Raw genomic sequence first — 7,784 nt, forward strand, 5'->3', positions numbered from 1 at the left:
CCCGCCGCCCCCCCCCCCCCCCCCCCCAGGTGGGATGGGGGAGAGAATCGGAAAAGCACAATATCTCCAACCTCGGAGATATTCAGAAGACGACTGGGCATGGTCCTGAGCAACCTGCTCTAGTTGATCTTGCTTTGAGCAGGGGTTTGGACTAAGCGATCTCTGGAGGTCCCTTTCAACCTCAACTATTCTGGAAAGCTGCCTGGCGGAAAAGGACCTGGGGGTGTTGGTCGACAGCCGGCTGAACATGAGCCGGCAGTGTGCCCAGGCGGCTAAGAAGGCCAACGGCATCCTGGCCTGTATCAGAAATAGTGTGGCCAGCAGGAGTAGGGAAGTGATCGTGCCCCTGTACTCGGCACTGGTGAGGCCGCACCTCGAATACTGTGTTCAGTTTTGGGCCCCTCACTATGAGAAGGACGTTGAGGTGCTGGAGCATGTCCAGAGAAGGGCAACGAGGCTGGTGAGGGGTCTGGAGAACAAGTCTTATGAGGAGCAGCTGAGGGAACTGGGGTTGGTTAGCCTGGAGAAAAGGAGGCTGAGGGGAGACCTCATGGCTCTCCACAACTACCTGAAAGGAGGTTGTAGCGAGGGGGGTGTTGGTCTCTTCTCCCAAGTAACAAGCGACAGGACGAGAGGAAATGGCCTCAGGTTGCGCCAGAGGAGGTTTAGATTGGACATGAGGAAAAATTTCTTTACTGAAAGAGTGGTTAAACATTGGAACAGGCTGCCCAGGGAAGTGGTTGAGTCACCATCCCTGGAGATATTTAAAAGACGTGTAGATGTGGCGCTTAGGGACATGGTTTAGTGGGCATGGTGGTGTTGGGTTGACGGTTGGACTTTATGATCTTGGAGGTCTTTTCCAACCTTAATGATTCTATGATTCTAATTGAACTATACCATTAGCAAACAGTTGTTTGCAAGTCAGCAGAGTTCAGAGTGAAGGCATAAATTCATCTGGTGTTAATGCCAATATTTTCCTGCTGCACATCTTTTTGAGAAACCTGAAAGATTAATGTTTGCAATTTTACTTTGAGAAAAAAGAGCTCTGGGAATCACTGCAATCCACCTTGATATACTTTTTGCTCACAAAGAGAACATATTCAAGAAGCCAGGCATTGTGCTAACTTAGTAACCCAGAGGCACAGCTGAAATTTCCATGCTCTGTCCTAAAGGCTCTATTAGCATAGGCAACTGTGATTTGCATTTCCTTCATTCACTTTATAGTGTGTAACATATGAAGAAAAATCCTTGTCATTTATGCAGTTTGATTTTAAGCCCAATGTTTTAGGCTAATCTATCTAGGCCTAATGACCTGTGATGTAAAAATTGGAAACTGCAGCTAACCAGTGCTAGAAGAAATGCTTTGGTTTGGGCAGATGCTGAACTAATTCAAAAGCATTCCTAATTCAGGAACCCTTAATCTAGTAGGACATCTTGGCACTAATCGAAGACTGAATTCCTAAAAGCAACAGCCTGAAACTACATCTACTCAAGAATTTTACCATTTAATTCTAGAGACAATTAAACTCTATTCAAGTAATGCACTGTAATTTCTATTCATTAAGTGATATTTCTGATTGCATTAATACCAGAGATGAAAGCATAAAAAAAAGTCCTTTCCTTTTGGAAAACTTCACTGCTCATTTCATGCATGTCAAGTGGCATTTTCCATAACTTTCAATTAAAGAAAGATTAAAGGAGTCAATTTGCCTTCTGATTAAAAATTGAGGCAGAGCTTGGTTAATATATGAACACAGGAAAATCTCCATCCTCAGAAACAAGGTATTTTGAGTTGAAAGGATTAGTGCTAACTTCTCACCCAAAGTGCAGAATAAGGAGTTACGAAGACTCAAATTCCAGATGCATTGGAAGTTGCAACTAAGAAATATAAACAATAAAAGCCCCTGAATTATGCTAAAGTAACACCAGGAAATCTAGGAGATATCACATCTCAAATCCTCAGCAAAAAGTCTTGCAAGACTCCTACCCTCTGTGGCTCAGGGATGTACTATAACAAAGGATGTGTCATATTTAATGGCTCTCAAAGGACTTCTCCCATCTCTTTTGGAGTCCATTAAGCTTTTAGCATCTGTAACACCTATTGCAAAGACACCCCCAAGTACCATCCTTCTTACCCTTCTTTGTGCCTTTTTCCAGATCTAGTCTTACTATTTGGATTTTGGTTCTAGTTAGTTTGTCCATCACGTCAACCAGAGGACAGATGAGATGATGGATGATAGGAAGGACAAAGTATTTTTTGTATCACTTAATTGTTTCACCATAACGGTAGATGTGTACTACTCAGATAAGTGTTTAAAAACGCTTATTCTCCAGAGATGCCACTTTTGGCTACACTCTGGCATTTCTACTCCTTTCATATAAATGTTAAATTAGATTTGTATGTTTAAGCAGCTTTGAAAAGAATTTTGAACTGAGGTCTGAAGCTCTTCCTATCCCCTTCATGAGTGACGCAGTAACTAACAGTTCAAAAGTCCTTGTAGAAAGGCCCATTTGTTGATGCTACCAGATCTGGAGACAAGTTACTCTATGCAAGTTAAATTGGTGGAGAATAATTAATTTTAATTGTATATTTGGCTCTTTATATTTACATGTATATGTTTGTGAGTATATGTCTGCAAAGTCTGGAAGAATTATCCTGAGCTGATAGGACAGACTTGGTACAGTCTGAAACTGCCTCATGTGGCATTTGGAGGGAATTATTGTTAGCTGTGTTGTAGTTGGAGTCAACTGTCATTACAATGCAGTGTAGATGATCAGAGCCCAAGACTCTGAAGTGAAATAGGGAGAAAGCCAAATTTACAGCAGACATAACCATTAGTATTTCACAGCAGCAGATGGCACACTCCGATCTAAAACATCTATTAGAAATCATTAGAATGTGTCATTTATTCCTGCCCATGGTAATTGTGAGTAAAATCCCCATATGCAATTGCGTGCAGATCAAGATCTTACTTCTCTGTACACCTGGTACTGTTTTACTGAAAATTGTTGCAAGCACTTTGTATGTATCAATTAATCTAAGCCCTAACTGGGGATAATGATAAAGCAATGCGGTAACACCTCTAATTCTTCATTTGTACTATTACAGATACAATGCGCTGATGCATGAACCTATTTTGAATTATTTTCCACAATGTTTCAAACTTGCTTAATTTCTTAAGTTTCTTAGTTTCCCTAGGTTTCAATTTTACCTTCCTCCTTTTGTAACATTCCAATAGACACATAACTTGTGGGTTTATTTATTGTTACCTATAATCTACCTCATCATCTTAAAAATTATTAAGACTGACAAACTCAGTCTCTTGACAGGTGTAAAAATCCTTCAGAAATCAGTATTTTGTTAGGTGGGACTAATCCTGCATTCTTCAAAGCATACAACGTAGGTTCACAAAGCCTCAGATCACAGGCTATTTATTCTACTCATTTTAGAGGATACCAGACAGCTTTTCAAAGCCTTCTAGCTTCAAAGGCTATGTCCTGGGATATTGTTGGCTGAAGTGGACTTAAAGCTGACTTAAAACAGGCTGTGCTTGAAGCATAGCAGCCTCCAGGCTGGCTTGTAAAAGCATGTAATTTTATATTCAATCTTATCTGGGTTCTGGAGTTAAAGCACAGATTTCCCTGACATTCTCCCGCTTGGCCAGGCTCAACTTTGTTGTTCTGCCAACACAGAAACGAGCTGAGATACAACTGGTGGGATGTGAACTCAGAGACCACTGCTTTGTTAAGCATTTCAGCTCATTAACAACTAGAAAATCAGAATTCCATGGCTTGGGCATTAAGGTAGGCCTAAAGAGAAATATATCCCTTGGAGAAGTGAAAAATTGTTACAGTACCTAGAGAGTCTCATAATTACTTAATCACCTCTAAATTTGGCCCTTGTCTTCTGTATGTAAACCGTGCTATAAAGTTGCATGTAGGACACATATAAGTGACTCTCTCAAGTTAAACCTTAACTTGCAAGACACTTGCTTCAGTTTTACTAATTTGCTTTGATGTATCTGAACAGACCTCAATTTCTACCTTCTGTTATTTTTACCCATTGTCAGCTAATGAAGTATATAATTTAGGTACACAGAGGCCCTGCCCATTTCTCATTCAAGTTACAGTAGTGTCAGTGTAGATTATTCAAGTGTAGTAACTCAAGATAACTTCACTATGGTGAAAAGAAGAAGAATTAAATGTGATAATTTTGGTACTCATGGGAAAATTGGAGGTTTTACTGGCAAGTACTGCTGCTCATTATGTGTGTTCCTATGTATCAAGTGAAATACCTAAAAATAAAAAGCAATTTACAAAATACGTGTTTGCCATTAATAGACTATAAATCTAAATGTTTGAAAGACATGGAAAAAATCTAGAGCCAGATATGCAAATGTAGACTCAGATTTTGTAATTCTTGAGTGCTTGCTAGCATAAACTGAAAATGAGGCAAAGAATACTATGCTCTCAGCTTTAGATTGTGAGCCAGAGCATTAAAAACTTGGACGCACAGAGGCTGCCACTTTGCCAATAACAAGGACTGCACTGGGATCCAAAACTAACAGCATAAACCTTCAGCTAGGGCTAGAGAGCAAACAGAAAGGACTGTTGACTGGGAGTAAACTCAGTCCTGATACAAATGGAGAAGATGTACAGATGTGCAGCCACGAACATATTATACAATCTGGGAACACATATGCTGCACTGGCTGGTGAAAACAAGGACACTACCCCTTAACCTCTATAGTTAAGTCTAGCATTTCGCACTAAGGAGTGTCATTTTTTTTGTGGATGAAACATGTAATACATGCTATCCAGGGAGTTACATGTAAGTTAGAGAGAGAAAAGTAGCCAGATGAAGACACTCTAAAAAATAATAGGACATATGGGATTCGGATGAAAACTGGTGAGCAGCAGGATGCCCATGTGAGTCACCAGGATCTGAAGGGTGCCTAGCAGTAGCAGGATCAAGCCCTCAATCTAAAATAGATATGCTTAAGAGAAAAATCATTATCGATGCTTGGAGAATTTTTAAGCCGAGTTTACTGTTGTTAACCAGGTGATAACAAGCTGTCCTAGTGCATGTTATTGGAAGCTGTCATTTTCAGCTGTCATTCTTGCTAACAGAATGCCACATAACATGATGCAAAATATTGCACGTATTTCACCCACTCAGATTACACCTGCTAGCGAGATAAGCCTACATAGTTAATTTTACTGTTCACACAGCGACCAAATGGAAATCAGAATTTTGTGCAGTTTCTAATATTTGTGGGTTTGGTTTTATTTGTTTACATTTTGTATAAAACTCATTCAGTCTGTCTATCATCAACAGATTTCTAAGTAAAAAGCAACTCACAAAACCCAATCACCTCTAGCTAAAATGGTTTCCTTAGACTCTTTGGACATTTTTATTACAATCTGGTATACCCCTAATATTTTCACAATTTGCAATTAAATCAAGATATTTTCCAACTTTTACTTAGCAATAGCTAAATCTACCTTAGCTTAATCCAGGGATAAAATTAAAACATAAAAATTGTCATTTCTCTTGTCCTCAGCAAGTAACATCAGTTTGACAATGGACAATTCGTTGGTCTACAGATAGAAAGAATCCAGATCTATAATTATATAAACGTCAGTTAAGACAGGTTCCAAAGCCACTTGAATATCTGACTTTGATTATATTTCACTAGATCAATAAATATTTGCTTGTCTAATTATCCCAGTATCATTTGTAATAAAATGAAAACTGACATTTATGTACCTGTAAATATCTTCTACATCGAGAACTCATTATAGAGAAACAAATAAAATAACTCGTGCAGTTTTGAATTTTTTGAGTTTTTAATTTTCTTATGCCTTGTATTTTGTCTGATCATGACAATATTCAGCATCCTGTTTTAGTGGTTTTATTTTTTGTGCTGTCAATGGAGACTCTACAAAGATGTCTTAAGACGCATCAGATCAATTAGCTCATTAATTCTACAGGGGAAAAATGTTTAATACTGAGCCACTCAGCTTAAATTGTTTCTATACCTTTTATAACAATCATATTCTAAATACAGTAACTCCACAAAGTTTTTACATTACTTTTCTTTGCAAAAATTGGTGACAGTTGGAGGAATTATGAAGTGCTGAAATGTGGGCATAGTTTTGCCTTGAAAGGTATTAAATGTGTTTGGTTTTTTTAGAGAATCATGGCAAACCTTCCCTTTTCTTTCAGGAGGGATAAAAATAACTGTCATCATCACAAACACAAATCATATAAAGCACATACTAGTTCTACATTCGCACAGTCTCTTTGAGAAAATTAGGAGGAGTTGGAGAGCAAAACCCAAAGAGCTGATAAACCTACACTATGAGAAACAATACATTAGCCTATGTGTAGCTATGCATTATTGTTAGACTCTTTAGTATTGAAGGTTTGCATGTTTATAGCCGATTTTATATCTCTGATAACAGACAGTGGAAGCAGAAATTCATATTTTGCCAAATTTTGTCCTTCAATCCTAGAAGAATGCCAGCTTACCATCTTAATTATCTTTAACAGCGACGTTATCTTAAAAACATCTCAAAATCTGTGATACTAGAATATAGAATATATCTGAGATTACACTCTGGTGTTATTTTTTAGCAACAGCATATTTCACCTTGATTTGCAACAAATGACCACACAAAATTAAGTGGTAATACTACATCCTTAATTGCATCCAATACTCCACAACAGATGTGCTATTAGTAAATAGTCCCACTTGGCCAGACAAACAAAGAAATTCTAAATGTGAGCTGCTGTGAGCAACATAACCTAGAGTATAGTTCCAGTAAGATACATCTTGAGATAGCTCATCCATTCTTAACAGTTTGCTAATAGTGATCCTTACTAGTAATCAGTTCTCTTCTTTCATAAATATTTTCCAATATTTGAACTGTTAGAATTATATTTGTTATAAGGTCCTAATTGCTGCAAAGACTTACTGCTGAGTACCAAGTAGTACAGAATATTCTCATTAATTTTCAGCACCTATGGTAGGTAGGTTCTGTCACAGACTTCTTGAATGACCTTGGACAAATCACTCACATCATATATTTAGGTGCTTAAAGACTGACAAAAAAATGTGATGTCCTTAGATGAGAATGGGGTTAGGCAGAGAAATGTCTACCTGTATATTTAGGTGACCCTAGTCCTTTAAAAATCTTGTGTTCTTTTTCCTCCCTTCTCATTTGTAAAATCAGGACTAAACATATCTTCAGTTTCCCAGTCTATGACCAGCTGTCTATGTTGTAAGATTGTGGAGGTTCCATATCTGATGCTAGAGTAGCATTTAAAGGTGGGGACTTACAGAGTTAGGTTTTTTTAAAACCTTTTCCTGCTTCTACGGAGACAATGTCAGGCTCACAGCTCTTGTGATTTGTTGTTTCTGAATGGTTAACAAATGATTTGCAGTCCCCATGGCAAGCAATGACAGTTGAGAGCTTGCTTTGTTCTAATTTATGTTAATATTGTGAAATATTTTGCAGGAATACTGCAAAAAGAGCTTTTAAGCTTAATCAGAAATGACATACTTAAAAACTGTAGGCTTGCACGAAAAAACGCTAGTCCAAAGGACATAAATGTAATATTACACTTATCCAAACGGAATAGGCAAAAAAAAACTCAAATGAGCAACGAATAAATTTGTTTCTAAAATGTCTTTTTAGCCTGAGGAGTCCAGTAAGATGCTGTGACTGGAAAAAGTATGCAGCTGAGCTCATCTGCTGCAAAACTCACCGAGATTTCCT

The 7,784-nt window shown here is 38.1% G+C and overlaps 1 protein-coding gene across 1 annotated transcript in view; it reads right to left on the reverse strand.

Moving 5' to 3' along the window:
- The window catches only part of CACNA1D (calcium channel, voltage-dependent, L type, alpha 1D subunit), a 207,631-nt gene that overhangs the window by 119,643 nt on the left and 80,204 nt on the right, over positions 1-7,784 (reverse strand). The gene's annotated exons all lie outside the window — the stretch shown is intronic.

Source organism: Pygoscelis adeliae, unplaced genomic scaffold, assembly GCF_000699105.1.
Source record: "Pygoscelis adeliae isolate BGI_AS28 unplaced genomic scaffold, ASM69910v1 Scaffold411, whole genome shotgun sequence".
Lineage (NCBI taxonomy): Eukaryota > Metazoa > Chordata > Aves > Sphenisciformes > Spheniscidae > Pygoscelis > Pygoscelis adeliae.